Consider the following 21,564-nt stretch of genomic DNA (forward strand, 5'->3'; position numbering starts at 1 on the left):
GACGAGCCAGGGAAGAAGCAAAGAGCCTCCAGCCTCCCCCTTCCTCTGACCCCGCTCCGCTCCCCCGTGCGCTGCCTCCCCCCCCCCGCCCCTCCTTCCTCCCTCCTGCCTCTAATTCCTGCCGCTCGCTCGCAGCCTCATTCCGCCGCCGCCGCCCGTGGAGTGTAACCGGCCGAGGATGCGGCGGTGGCCGTGCAGCCGCGACTTCTGACTGGGACTTGCCGCCTCGCCCTGCGCCGGAGCGGAGCCAGGGAAGCCGGCTGGACGCCCAGGTGAGGCTGGGGGCCGTGGCCCTGCGTTGCTCTTGGCGGCTGGGGTTGCCTTTGAGGCTGGGCGTTTTGGAGGGAGGGGGGGCGCTTAGAAGCTGAGGCTGCGGCAGGGGAAGCAGCTGCGAGGTGGCGGAGCAGAGAAGGCGCCGCGCTGGGGGGTCGCTGGGAGCCGAGCCGCTGCCCTGGGACCGAGGGAGCCGAGGCGGGCAGACGCCTCGGTGCGCGCTCGAAACTTGCCAGCCGCGAAGGGCTGAGCTGGGAGCGCGGCGGCGGCGGCGGCTGCAGCTGGAGCTCTGCGCCGCGGGCAGTCCGGCCAGCCGGGAGGGGACCGCCCGGCGCGCACAGCCGAGAGAGACCCGTTGATCGGGGGGCTGGAGGGGCTTGGCGCGGTCGTGGGACCCGCCGCGTCTGGCAAGTCTCATTCCGCGCTCCCGGCGCGAGCCTGGCTGGGTTTCTCCGCAGCGGCTCGGGGCGAGGGGAGCGGCGGTGGTTCCCGCAGCGGGAGAGGCAGGCGGTGGAAGGACATCTCTTGGCGAGGCGCTGCTTTTCGGTCTGACTTGGGGGGGGTGTGTGTGTGTGTGCGTGTGTGTGTTCAAAGCCGGGGAAGCAGATGTGCAAAGAAACGAAGTGAAACGCTTCTCCTGGCCCCTGCAGCTCCAAATCACGCCAGGGCTCTGCAGAAGGGGAGCGAAAACAGGAGTGCAGGCAATAAAAGCTGTCTTAGCCAGAATGGGAAGGGCGGGGGGAAGCGAGCAAGACTTTGGTTGTTTTTTTTTTTTTGCTTGTTTTCAAATTCATGCAGCAGTGTCTAAGATGGTATCTGTCCCCAGACCGGGATAGGCAAAAAATCATTCCGCTTTTGGTGGTCTGTATGTCATCCCAGATCCCACCGAAGGTAACAGAGATGAAGCTTTAAAGCTGCACATCCACACCAACACCATTAACTTTTAGAATAAAATCGCTTCCCCTGTAATCCTCCAGGCGTACATATTGCAGGCTGACATCACAGTACAAATGACTTTACCTTGCATAGATATGCTCATGTGTTATCTGCTCTTTGTAAAATATTAATTTGGCCGGGATAGGACTGAAACAAGCCAGTTGGTATATACTGGGGAATCCTCTTTGTACCGTTACCCTGGCTGTGTAATAGAGTCTTTACCTACTGAAGAATCTACGACAAAGGATCCTCTTTTAGCAGTAGGAGTCACTAATTCAGAAAATGGCCTTTAATTTGGGGGAAGCTCATTTGTTTTTCACATTCCAGTGGCGTGTAACTCATTGGAAAGGACTTTCTTACTGTTGATTTGTGTTGACGATATAATAAGTTCACAGACCATCAACCCTCTATTAAGAAATCAAATATTTATAATTATTTAATAATAAAACTGTTGAATGAAAAAAAAGCAATAAATAATTCCAAAGCAGAGATACTCAGACATGGTGAAGAAGGAAATATACTTTTTTTTTTAAAGCTTGCCTTCATATTTCCAGATTTATGTGGTTTCCCAAGTAAATATCTCATTTTTTTCTCTAGTCCAGTTAAAATGTCAATAAATAAGTTTTGTATTTAATTATGGGTTTCTACAATAATTAATCTGAGGTGTGCATAGATCAATTACTTTTCCACTGGGATTTCAAACACAAGTCGATGATTTTCTGGGTCTTGGGATTATTTTTATATGAGATAGAAATGCAGCTGTTTTCTTATGAGCAACAGTTTTATAGTACTACATCAGCACAATTTGTGATGTTGGGAGATAAGCAATAAAGAACAGGAGAGAGAATAATGCAAACTAGAGCAAAGCAACCAAGCGTCATCTGTAATTCAAGAAACCTACTCCCCCCCCCAATACATTTCTCTGCCTATGAAACCCTAGAAAACAGAAGTTTCTGATTGCATTTCCAAAGCAGTTTTCCTTGCTATTGTAGGAGAACAAAGAAATAAAGTTACAAAACAAAGGACTACAGATTTTACAAAGGAATGTAGACCTCTATAGGAAAATAAATTAGAAAATACCTTGTGATTAGGATTTTCTGGTTGTGGAGCCTGAAATATTGAATTTGTATTTAAATCTGAAGCTCTGTACTCTAATATGAAGAAATAAGTATGATTGAAATATGCTATTTATAGACTTCTCACAGCAGCTTAAACTTTGCTGAAATACACAAAGTCTGTTCTTATAAGTGTTTTTGTCTATAAAAATCATGATGATCTGGGCTAGGTCATTACTGCAGAAGCTATTACAATAAATTATGTTAATAGATGGGATAAGTAATTGCAATTTATGATTGGCAATTGCTGAATGAAGACCTTTATAGAAAAAGGTCGATTGAGAGACTGGCTGATAAAATGAAATTATTTCTGTTGCACAATACATGTGGAACAATTATAATGGTTAGAAAGCTTCTTGTGATTTTCCTGATAAAATACATCATTTGTGTGTGTTATGTGAGTTCAAGTGCAATTAATGTACCATTTTAATAAAGTTTGAAGTATTGCCTTTCATTCAGTTCAGGATATATATATGAACTTTGGAGCTGCAGTAGCTTAGGAGGCTACATTTTCTACAGACCATTTGAACAAATAATGAGACTAAGCAGAACATGTTTTTATGTTGGCAAAGTCAGCAAGAGGCAATCATTTTCTTCTTTGACTACTACAGTTTTCTTAATAGGATGTTCTTTGTCATTCAGATACTGAGCAGGTATTTATAGAAATATAATGCAATTTCAAACTTCTTTAAATAATTAGTTCTCTTTTTGCTTAGTGTGTCTCTATTAAAATTATTTGAATCCATTCTGTGAATCAGATGTTTAGCCAAATTGCTTTAGTGTGTGAGAAATAATGTTTTCATCTTGACTTGTTTCACCTGAAACCATTAAGCAACATACCTACAAAAAGTATTTGTTGGTGTCAAAGTCTTGGTATTCATATTTAAAGCTCAGAATCTATATTCAATATCTAATAATATTACCACTTTTTTTTTTTTTTTTTTTTTTTTTTTTTTTTTAAAGAATGGCACTTCAGTTTTCATTGTACCTTTCTTGGGCCCAATTCAAAGCCCACTGAAGTAAATGGAAGGATTCCCACTGACTTCAATGGACTTTGGATCTGACCTTGATAAATATGATTTAAGAGGACTTAATTTTATAGTTAAGTACTGTCATCTCATTTCACTGTCTAACTTACTTTCTGCATTCATTTTTTCTCAATAATACTATCAAGGAGTTGAACAATATCAAATGTGTCAAGTGTATATCATTAAAATTCTCCCAGTGACTTTGGGGGTAGGAAGGTGTGGACTGTAATTATGTATTTGAGTTATATTGTTGAATATCATGGGTTTCAAAACATTCTCCTAGAATGTATAGTTATTTTTGCTTTTCAAACACTGTCGTCTAAAACTTCATACATAGGAGTACTAAACCCATTGTTTTTGTTTTTGTTTTTGTATAAATAGTTTAAAGTCATTAAAAGATTACTGCATGGTTATAAAACTATATTTGATATATTTATAAGTCAGAGGATTGATTTGACTAAAAGATCTCAAGTTTTTAAAATGGTTTTTACAGTACTAATATTTGTTATTGCTTAACAAACTGATCAACAGGTTTCTGGGTGTGCTGAATAATTATGTTTTTTAAAAAAGTTACAGAAGTATGGATCAAGAAGGAATTTTCATCAAATTCCTCCACATTTACTAAACTGGACATCATATAGTTTAATGTCTCTGAATTCACTGTGTTAATAAAGAAATGATAGCTGTAATGTAACCTTAGCTGGAAATTTAGGGCACTAAATTTGGTAATTATTCTTTAAAAACCATTACACTTGTGAGCACTAGAGGGCACTAATGCTCTTCTCTAAATCACTTCTTGTGGCCCATCTGCTTCTCAGGGCACTATGAAAAGACGTTTTGTTACTACCAGCATTGCAGGTCCTCTCAGGGGAGACAGAATTCAATCTAGCTGTGGTTCAGGCTAATGCTCAGGCAGTTTGTCAGGATTAACATCTTTCTAGTCAGTGGATCGTGTTACCTTCAGCATCATATTACCACCTTGTGGAGTTCACTACAAAGTTTTGAAATCATGTAACTTTAGATTGTCTGAGGAGTGACACAGCTGGAGTCTAGGTGTAAAATAAACAGTATCAGTTCTCCCAGCAGCAATGATTTTTAAAGTATTTGCTGTCTTTCTCTGTCTTCCAAAAAGAGCATCACTCCATGCTATGGGAAAGCAAACAAGTGTTGAGAGAGAGAGAGAGAGAGAGAGAGAAAACCATGATAAAAAATACTGGTAACGCTTGGATAATCTCTTAGCACATTCTTCCCAGTGATGGAAGATATTGAAAACGACTGAAAGACACTTTTGGTAAAAACATGTATGCATTTTATATTCAGATGGCCAGATGTGGCTCTTATTTACAGTGCTGTAAACTAGTGTCATTAGAGTTCCTCTGAGTTTACATCAGTGTAACTGAGAACAGTATAGGTCTCAAAGCATCCCAGCAGTCGTGCGAACACTTTGGTATACAGAATTCATAACCATATATAACTGATACTTTAAAATAAGCCATTACTAATAACATGGAGAAATGTCATATAACAAAGTATTGATTTTTAAAATGTTAATTGTTGGCATATTAAATTATAAATCAATCTGTGAAAAGTACGGTGCATAAAATTTCTGATTCCAGTGTTTGTATTTATTTGGGCTGAAATTCAGACATATGACCGGAAGTTTAGATGCCTTGTACAAATTTCAGTATATAATTGCAACATCAGAAATTCTCATGAATACAGTTTAATGATAGTTACAAGGCTTCATTATAGCATATCAGTCAGTTAACTCCAAATATCAATCATATAAGTTATTCTATAGTAGCATGTAATGGTTAAAGAGAGCTGCTACATACTTTAAGAGAAAATTATTATTGACCCTGTACAGAGATACTGAGGTGCAGAGTTCCTTTCCTTCCCCATCCCCAGTGCACCCACAAAGAAAGCATCTATAATGCTCTTAGCTGTGCTCAAAGTGAATGGATAGTCCGCATTGCCTGTGGTTCTCAATGGCCTCTAAGGGAACATCTAGCTGTGGCTGGTTCATCGGCAGTGCTTTCCCATCTCCCAACCCAGCTAACATTCAGAGGCTGATATGAAGGGGAGCAGCCAGGATTGCTGCTGGCTCCTTTGTGGAAAAAGGCATTATCCCTTCCTCTGCTTGACAAAGACATAATGCTTTCTGCTGTAACTGGCTGGGTTGGTGCAGTGGTTTCCAAACATCCAGGCCTTACAGTGTTCAGTTGGCTCCAAGAGCCATAATTTAGCTCTTCAGTTTTAAAATGCTGTCTTAAGCAAATGTTAGTTTGTTGCTTTAAACTTTTGCAGTGAGCAAGAATCCTCTCCCTTCTGAATCAGCAAAAGAGTTCATCAGAGTTCTTAATTGTATTGGAATGGATACTGAGTTGAAGTAGTAGAAATCAATGTAAATGGATTATAGGAGCAAGGATTAAGTGAAGAGTGGAAAAGTGGATGCAGGGTTTTCCAAAATAGTACTGCTCAAACACTACTTTACATGTCCAAGAATAAATTATTGTTATAATGATGATTTAGTAGTTCATCAACAAAAAATAAAATACACCACAAATGGGCAGATATACAGTAGCTGCATTATGAAAGCTTTATGCAACTCATTAGATATTAATATTTATTGTAAAGTAAACAGCATTGAACAGACCTGCTGCTGATATATTTTAAACAGAATGAATCCAAATGTAGAAAACCTCAATATATCTAAGATGTAAAAGCATTTGAGATTTCATGTAACTGGACAAGTAAGAGACTGAAATAAGTTGCAGAGTTCCCATTGATGCCAATGGGAGGCACATTGCTCAAAAGCTGGGATAACGTACAGAAAGAATGAAATTAAACAGCCTTTTAAAATACAATTTACAGAATTTTAACATTTGTGCAAGGTGGCAGCTTGACAGCACTTGGAGCTCAGCTCCATTTATTCACCAGACACGTACTGCATGACAGTGCAAGTTCCCCATGCTACTCCACAAGCATGCCTCGGTCCTGTTCTAGGGAGAGTCTATTTCATCCTCTGTACATATAGAAATCTTGGTCTCCCCAATGAAACTGGCAACTGGGGGCACCCACTGGGATTTTTATCATATGGACATTGTGTCTGCTTGGAACAGGACTGAGAGCACCATTTCATTTCAAATGCAGCAGTAAACATCCACAGTCATTGCCAATTTGGGACAGATTAAAAAAAGGTGCCTTATCCTCTTACCTTTCTTCTTAGCCATCCAGTTTGTTGAAGAGATGCTTCTTATGTGTTGCATTTCAGTGGCCATTCATTTTTCACAATACTTACTTACAAGTATTATCGGTATGCTTTTGTATTTCTGCATAAACTGATGCTACAGAACTTTGGTTGAAATGTAATTTTTATCTCAGTGAGGCTGTTGGTGTATACGTTCAAATAAAATAAAAATCCAGAAACATATTAATTGTGTCTCAATGATTACATTAAATAGTTCATTACATGAATGCTTATCATTCTGCCAAGCATAAATCATAGTTCAGTGTAAACCAGAAATGATTGCTCTATTTGAATCAGGAGACTAAACCCTATTTCCATTAATGCTAAACTGTTTTATTAATACATGCATGTGTCGGCATAAAGTCATACACTTAAATGGTCCATCCCTCCTTAATTTAAAGTAATTATCTCAAAGATCTTGGTTGTCCCTAATGAATGAATAGTTATATTAGTCCTTTCCCCTTTTTTCACCCACTAATTTAATCATATATGTAGACATTGTAAAGCAAACAAAATAAATGGATTTTTGTGTAAACTTGGTCTAGAATTTCATGTTAAAGCGTTAGTACCAAATTAAAAGAATAATTTTAACTATAATTAGTCCCTGGATAATTAGTTTCAGATTCAAGCCTTCTGGATTTTTTAAGGTAATTTCAACATATATATATATATATATAAAAAAAATTTCAGCTTTTGAATATGATTTCAAAGCCAATTATTTCTTAACTCAAACACCATAAAAAAGATATAACTTTTAATTTGTTCTATAAAAGTGAAATTCAAAACAAGTTATGCCTTGGTTTTGAAACTAATAATTTAACTAATAAACTTTATGACATAAGGATTTTAAGTAAACATGTAACCTTTTTATGGTACTTGAACCTGTAATAATCATAGTAAGAGCACATGGTTCTAACTGGTACTTTTTTAAAATTTCTTCTTGAATAGGTAGGGCTAGTAGTTTTTTTTTTTTTTTTAAAGATCATTGTGCATAAGTGCAACATTTCAGCAGCTGTGTGGTTACTTTAGGCCAATTTTTGATACCCTTTGTTATTTTGAATACCTGACTCCACAAGAAGTTTCACTTACTTCAATGACGTCTGTGGGGTAGGGTGTTGCTCAACATGAATAAAGGAATCAGAATATGGCTCTTTAGTAACAGCTGAATTTCTACAAATCATCTTTTTGGATTTTCATGGATTTTTGTGGATTTGGCTGAAGGCAGAGTTTTCAGATCAGTTCTTCTACCAGGCAAAGAGTCAGTCCTTATTTACAGTATACTTGGTGATATATTGGCCTCTGGTTAGGCATTTACGGATACCATGAAGCTCATTTTGGCTCACTAATAGAGATGGACTTAAGTGTTTTTCTTTACTGGAAATAATTTGGAACCAGGGCAGAAACTGCAGTAACTATTTAGTGAGGAGTAAACAATACTGGGTTGAAATGGTAGGATGCTGCCAGATTAATTCAACATATGTATGTACCAGTATGCAAAATACACTGCATGTGATTTGCCCCACCCTATCATTAAGGATAAGCAAACCAATATAGCTACAATAAGAATCAACTCAAACTTTCATCCAAAATTCCAGTGAACCTGAACAGTGTACCATTTAAGTATAACTCTGCCTCCCTCACTGTTTTCTAGTTTTGCATGTTTTTTTTAACAAATCTCCACCTAAAACCTGACAGTGTAAATTACTGAGACTTACTATTCTTTCACAATTTCAAGCCCAGATGTAAGAGGTTTAGAAAATTTGAACAGGGTTCGGGTGGCTAATATCAGTGTTTAATTATAAAGTTTTTTTTCTTGATTTATATTTTCACAGTTGTGCACAATTATGGGTTTTAAATTTGTTTTGTTTTAAATTTTCACAGTAGTGGGAAATTATGGAGGGGTCAGTCAGTGGGGGGGCAGTCAGACAATAATTATTTCATGACAGTTGACATTCAGATTAAAAAAATTAAAACCTTATAACCATTAAAACAGAAAACACCTTGTCAACATCACGTCAATATATTCAAAGTAAATATCCTTAAATCAAACTCTAATAAGTTCTCAAGGAGTATTTTTATTACTTTGTCTAGCTGTAAATTTCAGTTATTACAGATGGAAATATTTTTGTTGGTTTATGTGTGAATGGTGAAATAAATGTTTACTGACATTTACTAATAAAAATATCTAATCTTTCCGAGCCTCATCATATTCCAGTTCCAGTTAGAACATGCAGCCAGGAGAACGAGTCTGATCAATGGGATTTGCAATAATTTTCAGTGGGGATGAAATGTAGTGCATTGCAACAGCAATATATTTATGTATATGAAAGGGCTAATCAAGTAGTAAGACAAATAGTTGTAGGTCAGACTAAATGATCATAATGGTCCTTTCTGACCTTAAAATCTATGAGTCTAAGACTTATTTAATATTCATGTGAAATATGATGCATTCACAAAAAATGGAGGCTCACTGGACCTAATATTCAACTTTCAAATACTGAATGTATTGCACTTTTTAGAGAGAAAGAGATGTTGTGGGTTTCAGGAAAGAATCTGTTTGTTAAAAGTTGGTTAGTGCCAAGCCACTATAACAAAGATAAATTTGCAAATTTGGGCTCCAACTTGAAGACTTCCCTTGCACTCTTTTTGCGTCTTCGCCTTTTTCACATAGGATCTTGCCAACTGTTTCAAAGAAAAGATGGACAAGATCCACTATGACCTCCTCTTATGCCCATCTCCTCTAACAACCTCTTCCCCTTCCTCTGTGTTATCTACTCAGAGGCTTCCTACTTCCTTTCATCCTCTAACTCCTTCACATGCTCTAGTGAAGTTATCGCTTCCTCCCACTTGATCTTCCTTGCTTTACCAATCTGTCTCCCCACATATTATCAATCTCTCTCAATTCAATCCTTGATTTCTACCTATCTCTTCAACATCTCCTCAAAATCTCACTATCAACATAAACGTAGCATGGCCAAACTCCCCCATTTTCTGTAGATACCACCAATGTTCTTCCTGGCCTATAACTTGGCTCCTTCCTCTCCCTGCACATTCTAGTGTGTCCAAATGCTGCCATTTCTTTCTGCACACTGTCTATGAGATAGCAGGTTCAGGCCATCATCATCCTTCCATCTCGATTAACGTAATCACTTCCTGTCTGCTTTATTCCCACATCAACCTTCTTTAGTCCATTCAAAATGCTTATGCCAAGATGATATTCCTTGCCAGTTGATCTAACCACATCTCTCCCCTAACTTCCACTTCTCTACAGCATTAAGTTTTAACTTCTTCTCATTGCCTTCAAGGTCTCATAAATTCTTGCCTCTCTTCAGTGCCAACCCTGTCTCTTTTTGCATTGCCCTCTCCTCAATCAGAGATATCAGCCTCAATATCCCATTCATCCATTTCAGTGGCAAGCATCTTTTGTGCCTTTCTCCATGCTCTTCTGCCCCCAGCATGTCTGGAGCTCCCTGGCTAAACTGATCTGAAAATCCCCATCCTCTTCTCTTTCAAGCCCATTCTTAAGAACTGCTTCTGCTATGAAACCTTGATGAAATTAATTAGGACATCCCTTTATGCAATAAATAAATTGATATATGAAACACCACTAGCTCACTTTTTTTAATACAATACGTTGTGTACTGGTCTTCACTGGATACTTGGGCAATCTTAGATGCTACCATAATCTTCTTTATTGTTTTGTTACCCGTCTGTGGTAACACATTGTCTAGGTTGTAGGCCTCAAAGGTCAGGTTCTTGTTGCCTTTCTGTTTTGCTAGGTGCATGGTAAGCTAACAGCTGCAGGTAGGAAAAATAAATAATAAACTTTATATTGCGCTTTAATACATTCCTAGTTAATTAATATTCAACAACCCCCCCCATTTAAGTAATATGAGATTGATGCAAACTGATATATGAGCAAGCAATCAAAGAAAAAATGGTATTCCACCTTTACTCACTCTCCAGTCATTCTTAAATTGATCTGTTGTGCCTATGTAGTACATCTTATGTACAGTATGTGATACAACTGGGACACTTACAGTTAGAATGGCAGAAAATTATGTAAATAGTTTCACCCTTGGATCACAGTTTTCAATATTTTTGTCTACTGCTTTTCAGTGATGTTGGAACATGTACTGTCCATGCTGTAATACCACCAGTACCAATGAATTCCATTGAAGTAAAAAAACCATAGGCTGCCTCCATACTCCAGTAGGGTTCTATAATTCTGTATCTTATGCAAAAGCATCTTATGATAGCAGGTGGGAGCTGACACGGTTAGGTCTGGACAGGTTCTGAAAGATGAAAATCAAAGCACATTTTTAAATGCTAATATGTTGAATATCCCTTTCAGCCTGACAAGTGGAGATATTCAGCATATATTTGGAAAATTATGGAATTTTGCACTTTATGTTTTGAAGTCCTCTTTAAAAGGAGCTACATCAGTGCATTGATAGACAAATAGGCTTCCAATTATTTGACAAGTGGGTTTTTAAAATTAGTTATGAGCAGAAGAGAACCTTTGGAACAATGAGTCTTTACACCTTGTCAATTAAAATTACTCAAATTGATTAAAAAGAAAAGGAAATGGAATAATCCAGGCCCTCGTTCAGGGGGGAAAAAAAACCTCTTTTCAGGAAAGCATTTAAGTATGTACTTAAAGTTAAGCACATGGTTATGTGCTTTTCTGAATTAGAGCTAATTTCATTTAAAGTAAGAGATCATGATAGAAATGTAAACTGCAGAGATACAAATACATGGCAATTCTTAGAGATGAGTCAACAATGGAACTCCCTTTGTTTCCCAACTTGGGCAACAGGATAAATAAGGACCTAAAACTGAACTACTCCTGGATTTAGTTTTTCAATATTGAAAAGAAACCGCTCTAAAATTTGTTTATTTTTAATGTTAATGTCATAATTTATATATTTATATGTATAATTGTTTCTTTTGATATTATTAAGAAAGGCTTCAGCCTTAATCAATTATATAGAAGAAGAGGTTTTTAAGAGAAGCTTTTTTTTTCATTCAGTTTGCAACAAAGACCCCTGGCCATGTACTGTGTGTTATAGGATCAGCATCTATTTATGTAATAGTAAATGGATTAAATTCTGCCTGTAGTCACTCTGGTGTAAATCAGAGTAACTCCCTTGACATTAGTGGAGTTACTCTGATTTACAACAGTGTTGGAGAGAATTTTGTCCAGTATTTTAAACCATTTTTTATTATTACATTACCTCAGTTTTTACAACAGTAACCTACGTGTAGGCATACCTTTCATGACTAAAAAGACTTCTGAAGCTAGCTGCATTAGGCATGCAATCCACGCACTATCATATGTGAGAAATTGCACTAATATAACTTTAATTTTCCAATCAAATTGAACAAGAAATGAGTTTGGCTGAAATAATCAAGTCTATAGCGAAAATGCCAACTCTGATACTTACCAAGATATGATAGTTGCTTGTTGTCATGACCTTGGGTTTTTTAATGTTTAGCTAGAGGTTGAAAAGGGTGCTGCCTGTAATTACTCCTTTCATAAGGTTCTGTAGGCCATACTCTGCAACAGACTTGAAACAGATTGTCTACATATATCAGCTTACTGACTCACTGGGTAGCAATCTATATTTTATTCTCATAGCCATTAAATGCTATTTTTATGACCAACATTAATATATATAGTCAGTGAGACAATTCAGCCTTTCTGAATCTCCCTTTTAAAACAAAAGCAAATCAGCATGTTCTTTTTTTGAGGGAGGTAGATGTAGAGAGATGTGTCTAATACTGGATTGTTGTTTGATTTTTTTTATTTAAAATGTTAACAAATTTTCACATTAAAGGTCTACAAAGACATGATTTTTCCACAACTTCCAGTCATTTTTGCTGTAAGAAATAGTACATTTTTTTGCTCAGAAATTTGTCTGTTTTCACCTGAAAACTAATCCAGTTTTATTAGACATGGGCCCATTTTCAAGTTCAATATAAAATGCATAAAACCTGGAATTTTATAAGTTAATTTCCTTAGAAATATTTCACACACCACTTGTAAATTCCTCTGACAACTTTTTATTCTTTGAGTCACTCTTTTGGACAATTTCCTATTTCACCTATTTTTTGCTTATGTATACAGCACTTGTGACCAGGGAGTAAATAAAATATCACATAAACATTAGCCTGCTCTATCATTCTCCCGAAATCATTATACATATTTTTCCTTTGGGGCTTCTCAAAAGGCCACAAGCTTTATTATCCAACAAATTAGTGACATATCAAATGCTTTAAAAGCAAGGACATGAATTTTTATCTATATCCAGATGCACAAAATTATGCTTCTATATCTTTAGTTAGCCAGGCATATTCATTATGCTGCCTTAAGTCTATGCCTTTATGAATTGAGATGTCAGTCTGAATGACACAATCCCTTTTCATCCCTGTTCCTTGAAGGATGGACAGCTTTCTGCCACAAATGATACCATGGAAGTCTTCTCTCAAACCTACTTTCCTCAGTTCTCAAAGCCTGGTGAGGCTATTTCAAGAGTCAATGGCAATGCTAATAAGAGTGGTGACAGCTCTCTATACACTACTTATGTCCTTCTATAGTCCTTTTAAATTATCTCCTCACCCTCCAGAGAAGACCACAGAATGCATGGGATTAGGTTCAGCTCCCTGTCTCTGGGTGAACCCTTAACCCTCTATTTCAACAATGCAGATAGGTTAAGAAGACAAGGTTGGAGCCACTTTAGGTTTAGTTGTGGATTCAGTTTGGAAGCCAGATCAGGGCTAGGAGATGGGTTTGTTGTCCATATCACCAGAAATCTTCTGAGTTGCTGTCACATGATATCAGCCCCAACTGGTTGAAATCTTTCTATAACAGATTATCTCACAACTTTTAATTACATACAACACTTCGAAGATGGCAGAATTCTCAGGCCTCCTGTAAAATATTTCTCCCACTGTGACACATTCTGAGTGCAAGAAGGTGCATGTACTTATAGAGAGGGAGGAGTGAAAGACTAACTGATCTATTAATTTATTTTCTCATTTAAACAAAAGTGCTTTCTCCTAAACATATCCCCTGAAGAAGGCTGCACCACTTGGTCAATAAACTTATATTAAGCTTAATTTTGCTAGAAATACTGCGTATGTCACTGGCTTAGAAAGTGCTCAATTGTTGTTTGAAAAGGTGTTTGTGTGTATGCATGCTTATGCTTCCACCAGGAGAACGTTTGGAAAATGCTGAAAGAGAAGGTGGGGGAGGTCATATCTTTTATTGGATCAACTTCTGTTGTTGAGAAAGACAAGTTTTCAAGCCACACACAGTTCTTCTTCAGGTCAGGAAAGATATTCCAAGCATAACAGCTAAATGCAAAGTGGAACTTGCTTAGTGTAAGTGGTCAGTGCATATTCTAAGGGACTATTCAAGGTAGAGTGGCTCATTAACACCTCTGCAGTCATAGACCAAAAAGAGGGGATTAGTTGGTTACAGACTCTTGTAATAAACCTTAAATCCAGTGTCTCTTTTCAGTCCATGATTTTCAGTGGCTAGAAGAGTTAACAATTGAAGATCTGAGGTTAGTCTTTTGAAAGTGTTGTGCAGTTTTCCATTGAGGATGAGAACCAATATGACAGACATAGAATGATCGCTTTGTGAAAAGTGTTCACCCACAGGTGATAGGAAAGCTCGTTTCTCTCACCAACAGAAGTTGGTCCAACAAAAGATATTTATTACCTTACTTGCTTTGTCTCTCCAATATCCTGGGACCAACATGGCTATAACATGGAAAATGCTGGACTTTTGCTGAAATCCCTTGTATTTCAAAGGCAAAATAATTTTCTCTTCCAAGGTATTTGTATATGTCCCAGTGAGCAGTCATCTCTGGCAGGAGTGATTAAGCAGAATTGAGAGAGGGGCTAGTGCCTTCTGAGGCATGGAATCCCAAACTCTCACATCAACTGGTAGTAGAATTTTAACAAGACCCCTCCTCCCAGGAATGACCTCCAACACTTCACTGCTTATATACATTTAAAAGTTTTCTCCTCTGTATTCCCACGCTCCATGCTCCACAGAACTCTCAAAGTATGAGCATATAAGCTTTGTGTGAGAAACTACACAGTGGATGGGAGGGATGGAATTTACATCCCAATTTGCAGGCAGTACGCAGAATAATGTTGTAACCCTTACTCTTGCTCCTATGTTAGAATAAGTGTTGCAACCCTTGCATAATCCTCTAAATGAGAGATGCACTTTAGAGGTGCTTAATCTCAGACTTAGTGGCTATGCTTCCACCAGTCTGACTTCCACTCCAAACTCTCTTCCATGGTGTTCTATGTATAGCCTAGCTCAGTACCACTTTACACTAGTAGGGTCCACTACTTCGATAATGGAACAGTCGCAGTTCCATTGTATTAGGCACCTCTGTGCTCCCTATATACCGTAGGATCCTAATGCAAATATTTCATACCATAATAAAGAATGCCTCTTAAGAGCTTCATGCCAAATTTTTACAGTGGACTTGCAAAAGTAGTAAATCAACAAAAATGAAACTTGCAGAGCGGTGACAGCATTTGTTATCAAGACAATATTGAAAATACATAAAATATTTGAAACAGGGAGAATCATGCTTATAGTTCAGAGTTGCTTTGGTTAGGAGATGTGTTGCTATTGAAGGAAGCGATCAAGACGATTCCCTGAATTTTATCGAATTTGTTTTAAAATTTAATTTTTTTTTTCCTTCACTGTTTTTTAATGATCCTTACACAGACAGAAAGATACTTTGGAACTTTGGTGTGTTTGTAGAAGCAAGCTATCCTTGCTTACAATCAGCTAGCATGGCAAATTTAAAAATCAGAGTGTTTCAGATAAATTAGCTGTTGAGTAATTAACAGAACAGAACAGAGTGTATTGTAAAATGTCTGTGCTCTGTGTTAAGCGTTCTCAACCAGTTTGTTTCTAGATTCCATGAAGGAAATGGAAAAGAGGATTTTAGTGCAGGAATATCTACATGTAAGGTTCCAGAATGCAAAACTTTAGAGAAATAAATGCATAGTATTTTAAATCACAACCTTGGGCCTGTTTTTCATCTCCTGCATTGCCTCTTGACCTAAACTGGATCTCCTGGTCTCCGAAAATCCGACTTTAAATTATCAAGAGCATAATTCATCCTACTGAGGATGCAAGGTCCTCCTCTCTGCCCAGTTTTGTTTAAGGTGTGGGTGAAATAGTTGTGGGGATAAGAGTTGCCACAGCTGTGCAGAACTGGGATTTATGTAGTCTTCAAATAGTGATGGGCCATGGGAAAAGTCACTGATCCATGCTGAGGAAGACCTTCTGGCTGGCAAATTCCTGATATGGGGTGCAGTGAAACTACCTTGTATTCCCACAGCCTGCCAGCAAGCTGAGCCCTGGTCTAAACTTGAAATTTTGATTGATTTAGCTACGTTGCTCAGGGATATGAAAAATTTGCATCCCTGAATGTAGTTGGTAATCCAATGTAGCCCCAGGTGTAGATGCAGCTAGTTTGACAGCAGAATTCTTCTTTTGACCTAACCACTGCCACTTGGGGAGATGGATTACCTACACTGACAGAAAACCCTTTCCATCAATGTAGGAAGCATCTACGTTATGGTGCTACAGCAGCATAGCTGCAGCTGAGAGCATGAATTCTATTCCTCCTATACAACCCCCTGCTTTGGTTAACAAAACATATTGACTCTGGCTTTGAGCAGAGAGGGGTGAAATTTCACCTTAAGAGATTTAAGGATTTATTTTCTTACACTGAAGCCTAGTTAACTCAGTTGTAAAGCCTCTTCATTATGAGGATCTGTTATAGACTGATCCTGCCCCATCTGTAAACCTAAACATTCCCAATACATTTACATTTTGAAAACAAAAATGTAGTATTTCCTCATAGCACTTGTGCACAAATATTGATAAGGGCCCGTTTTCAACAGAGATGGAGACGGAGTTCTATGTGCCCAAAATGTGCACACTTTCTGTGTGCAAAAAATGTCATGTGCTTGCACATGCAGAGTATTGGTTCCGCATGAAATAATCTAATTGATGTGTACAGTACATGCATGCACACTTATTTTGTATACATGGAAGTATCATGTTTTGAAAAAAAATGGCCCTAAATATGAATTTATTTCTTACATGGAAGCCTAGTTAACTCAGTCAGAAAATCACTCCATTATGAGGATCTGTTTTTAGGCACTACTGGCTGATTTTGCTCCATAACAGGTATATAATGTAAATATTAAGACAAGTTAATTCAGCTGGAAAATCATTTCAGTATGAGGGTTTTTTCTGGCACAGAGAGTGGAGCTTGATTTAACGTCTTCTGCAATGAACTACCTACCAGGTGTGTGTGACACAAAACTGATCCCATTGTGTAGCATAGCAAAACTGATATTATATGGCCCCTTTGAAGTGCTAGGAGCACCGGCTCTTCCAAAAATGCTGCTAATGCTGTTAGCAGTGTCAGCCCACAGACAAGGGGTTAAACAGGGTATGGGCCAGCTATCTGTCTGGAGCTTCAAAGAGCCAAGTTCTACATCAAAAAAAGATTGCAGCATTTCCTTGATCAAAGCTCAGGTAATTTAATTATTTTCCTTTATGAAACAAGGGTCCTTGAATGAGCCCAGGATGTCTGGATATTAGAATCTAGGGAATGTATTGTTTCACTCCTTCTAATATCCCAGCATCAAAGAGAGTTTGTCCTATAACCAAAGCAGTCAGAAGTCAAAGAACTCAAGCAAGGATTGGAGAGTGAAGCAAGTAGATGAGATTCATTTTCCCGGCACCTATGTGAGCTGGAAATTAACCTGACTCCTGTATGGTGAGAGATTTACCATCCTGATTTCTTGTGTTTATTTTGTGTAACTAAACATCTGGACTGAACCATAGAAAGTGCTGAGTGAAATGCTGATCTCCCTCAACCCCTGTAAGCCCTTTTTATTTTAACATTGTTTTTCTTGTTGCATGATTTTGCTTTGTGTCTTACATTGTGTCTTGTTAACAAGTCCTAGATTTAGTAAATTTTACGTGAGTGGGGGTAACTTTATCATACTTTCTAGATCCAAAGGGCACTGTCTAGTGTACACTATCTTATCTTAAGAGTGAGCAGAAGAAGCGCTCACAAACCTACCCGATTATCCAGAGACTGTAGCCTAAAGACAGAAGAGGTCTGGTGACAGTATTTCTGAGAAAAGAATACAGTCTGATTCTGCTGTCTCCTTGCACAGAACTTCTATTGAGTTCAGTGGCAGTTTTTTTGTGTATGGGAGAAGTCAATATTGGGCTCTGAATGTTCCAAGAAATCCAATTAAAAGTAAATGTACAGGGGAAAGAAGAAGAGAGGAAGGTGAGAGTATATAAGTGTTGAAAATCATATAATCTGTACATCCTTCCTGTTCCTTCCAGATTTCAGTTCAGGATTGAGTTCAGATGGTTGGCATTAATTACACTCACAATATGGTCAATAAAGATATATAAAGTTATTTTGTTTTGTTTTGGCAGAAAATTGCAGTCTGATACAAAGGGGGCCTAATCCTGCAAATGCATATATAAGTAACTTTGCTCCTACTATTGGACCCTTTCACTTCCATTTTTATTTGGTCCTGCCTGCACTTCCTTCTGTTGCTCAGAAGTATTTCTCAAGACATTCAGGGCCCAATTCTGACACATTGTTGACTTTTATAGGAAACTCACATAAGTAAAGTTTCTCAGAAGTGGTGAGTGTTTACAAGCCCAGGCCCAGGCCCATGCAGTGTATGTGTTGGATGTGTAAGTGAAATATTATTTCTGTTTCAATGAGAAATGTTGGTATTTTCTCAATGCCTGCATTTGCCCTTATTGTGTTTGTGTATGTGTATTCATGGACTTGATCTTGGAACCATTCTGTTGATCAAATTCCCATTGAACTCAGAGGGATCTCTTTGTGCAGAGTACCTGGTACCCTCTGTCTATATACTTCAGCAGGGAACAGAATTAAAGTAGCAGGAAGCAAGTCGCTAGAGGCAAGAAATAAATGTTACTACATACAGTGAAAAGTGTTTTTGAACATGAAACCAAAGTGATAAAGTATAAAATATAAATGAAATAAAATATGGTAGGCTTCTCCCAGCTTCTCATGCTTAATTGTAAACTAATAGAGGTGCCCTAGATGTTTAATTTTATCGGGCTTTTGGCAAACTGAAACATTTTATGAAATGTCATGACAGTTGTTACAGTATAAAATATTTGCCAAACTTGGCTGAATTTAATTGTTCTAAATACTGTACTGACATCTCAAAGAACATGTCCCATATTTAAAATACAAAATCGCTTAGGGCCGGATTCTGCCAGCCTTACTCATGCTGACAAGTACCTGAGTCCATGAGTAGTCACATTTAAATTAGTGGGACTACTTGCAAAGGAAGGTACTCCTCAGAGTAAATTAAGGGTGGCAGGATCTACCCTTATATACTGGCACCCAGTAACCTGATAACTCTCCCAGCTATGAGCTTTGCAGCCTCACTCAGTAAATATGTGAAATGAAAATTAACTCTAGACAATAGTATTAAAGCAGATTCTAAACTAGTGATATAAGCTTGAGGTAATACATTTATTACAAAACCAAATTTATGCATTTTAAGCTGTGCATCTTTCAAGTGCAAGATTTTTTATGTTCTTTATACTGAACAGAATAATAATAATTAAAAAGGGTAGCATCTTGTCTCTAGTTTTAGCTAAATAGGCATATTTAAATTATTACCATATCGTAGCTTAAGTCCATAGTTTTCAGCAGAACTGACCTGATGAAAGATACTGATTCAGAAATAAGTAAAGTTATTTAGTTGGTGTCACTGAAAACAAACGTGCAATAACATTGTAGATTGCATTGTAACCTGCCACACATTGTTTCTAACTAATTAACTTATATACACACCTTTCTGCAATGTCTATTTTATTTTTATTGTTCTGAGCATAGTTAATTTAAGCAGAAATATACGGTCCTGAATTTTCAATATGAAAACAGTGCAGGGGTCTGAATGGTTACTTTCATCTGTGAATGATATAGTGAGAGTGCACATGCCTGTGCCATTACTGGAGAAGGAGGAATTGATTAGCAATAACACACTTCATTAACACTGCACTTTCTCAATCATAGTAATTGTGGCTCTTCCCCTAAAACACCAAGTAGAACAGGTTTCATTTCAACCAAATCAATCTAATGTGTTAAAATTTACATAATTTCCCCTCTTTGCATTTATACAGCAGCAGGATTTTTAATTTGCATTGTCTGCATAGTCTATAATCAAAGTGTTAAGAGCATAAGGTTTATTCATTATGTGTGGCATGTGGTGACAAATTTACATAATGGGCTGCATCTTGCTGGTATATTACCTTCGTCCCTGTCCCCCACCTTTGTAATATTGGTGATAACTTATTTTCTATAAATCTGCTAATTCAGTTTCACTAGCCTCTGAGTTCCATAGAGCATGTATTTAACAGAAATGTCCTTATAAAAAAACTGTAACACTGAAAGATGAAAATTCCTAAGGGAAAGCTTTCAGAATTGGACTAATTTTCCTGCTTCCAAGAGAAAGGTGGTAAAAACCTACTCAAGTCTGGATTGCTACTGTACACTGAAGTTAAAAGTTATCATTACTGAAAGAAAAGATATCTATTTCACTTGTAAAATGCAGTGGCACTTATTTCTTAGAGCCCATCCGGTGAGACATTTGAAATATAAATTTGAGAATAAAACCAGTAAAAATAAAAATACCACAAATATAAATCTCCATAGTTTAGTTTCACCTATTAGGGTCAAACTCTTCGTTTTGAAAGATAAAAGTGCATTTTTGGAGGAACTCTGCCACTGTTAAGTAAGAGGAAAAATATAGGATCTTGATAAAATTTGTGACAGATGAAAATACTACATGTATGTATCAGTGTAATCCATTTGCTGATTTATGTATCTAAGGCCTCTGCAGATTGTAACAAATCCAGCTATAGTATGAGAATTGGCATTTGGGTCTTTGAATTGACTGAGATAAATTTAAAAATATATGGATTAGACATCTTCCTATTTGCTGCTCAAATAAGGACACTCAAGGAAGAAATTTAATAGCCTTATATGTTTGTTATATACTTTTAAATTAATTTAAAGTGTGGTGGCACATACCATGCTCCATACTCATTAAAATAAATAAAATACAAATGTTACTTTAGCAAAGTTGGCTGCCATTTTCATGTGATAGATTGTTCCAGGTTCTGGCATACAAAGTGGGCTCAACATGCCCATTTGTCGTCAGACAAAATCCTTTCTGCAGATCTGCCGTCACAAATGAAGAACACATGTAGAAATGGACACTCATGATCAGTATACTAGTTATTGAAAATTTAACTATGGGGACTTCAGTCAGCTCTCCAAATACAATTGATTGGACTTTATTTCTTTGTATGTTGTAGCTAAACCTTTCCCCTCCTCCACAATCATATTTTCTCTTCTTTGGAATCAATGGGAGTATTTGTAGAGTAGGGTAATAGTCAACACCAGCAAGAATGGCAGAATCAGGATTTTATTAAGTAAAGTATTTAGTTGACACTTGTGAGTATTTCAATCTTTGTAATACATTTAGAACATGATTTGGTTATATATATAATATCTTTTATATTCAAAGCATTCCAAAATGCTTCACAAACCGCCGTGTAGATTGTGTTAGTGATAACTTCATAGATGAAAAGAGAAGCCATTAAATAACATAGATTAATTTATTTCTACATGAAGAAATTCCGCAAAAGCCACCTCAATAGCTAACTACAGTCTGTATGTTCAACTATACTGTAAATAAGATTATAATATGTACACCTCCAATTTGTACACAAAGCATGGCAGAATAAGAAGGGTAGAAAAACCAAATTTCAAGCCAATTAAATTTGGAGAGAAAGAGCTAGGAGTCTATCCAAGGAGAAAAG

General features: G+C 37.4%; 1 protein-coding gene across 4 annotated transcripts in view; it reads left to right on the plus strand.

Moving 5' to 3' along the window:
• The window catches only part of CDH11 (cadherin 11), a 109,354-nt gene that overhangs the window by 5,320 nt on the left and 82,470 nt on the right, over nt 1-21,564 (plus strand). For all 4 annotated transcript variants that reach the window (XM_067540107.1, XM_067540108.1, XM_067540111.1 and 1 more), the window contains exon 3: nt 136-272. The gene's annotated coding sequence lies outside the window, so the exon portion shown is untranslated. The remainder of the gene's footprint in view (nt 1-135; nt 273-21,564) is intronic.

The sequence above is a fragment of the Emydura macquarii genome, unplaced genomic scaffold, assembly GCF_026122565.2.
Source record: "Emydura macquarii macquarii isolate MOO-44397 ecotype Brisbane River unplaced genomic scaffold, CSIRO-AGI_Emac_v2 contig_561, whole genome shotgun sequence".
Taxonomy (NCBI): Eukaryota; Metazoa; Chordata; order Testudines; family Chelidae; genus Emydura; species Emydura macquarii.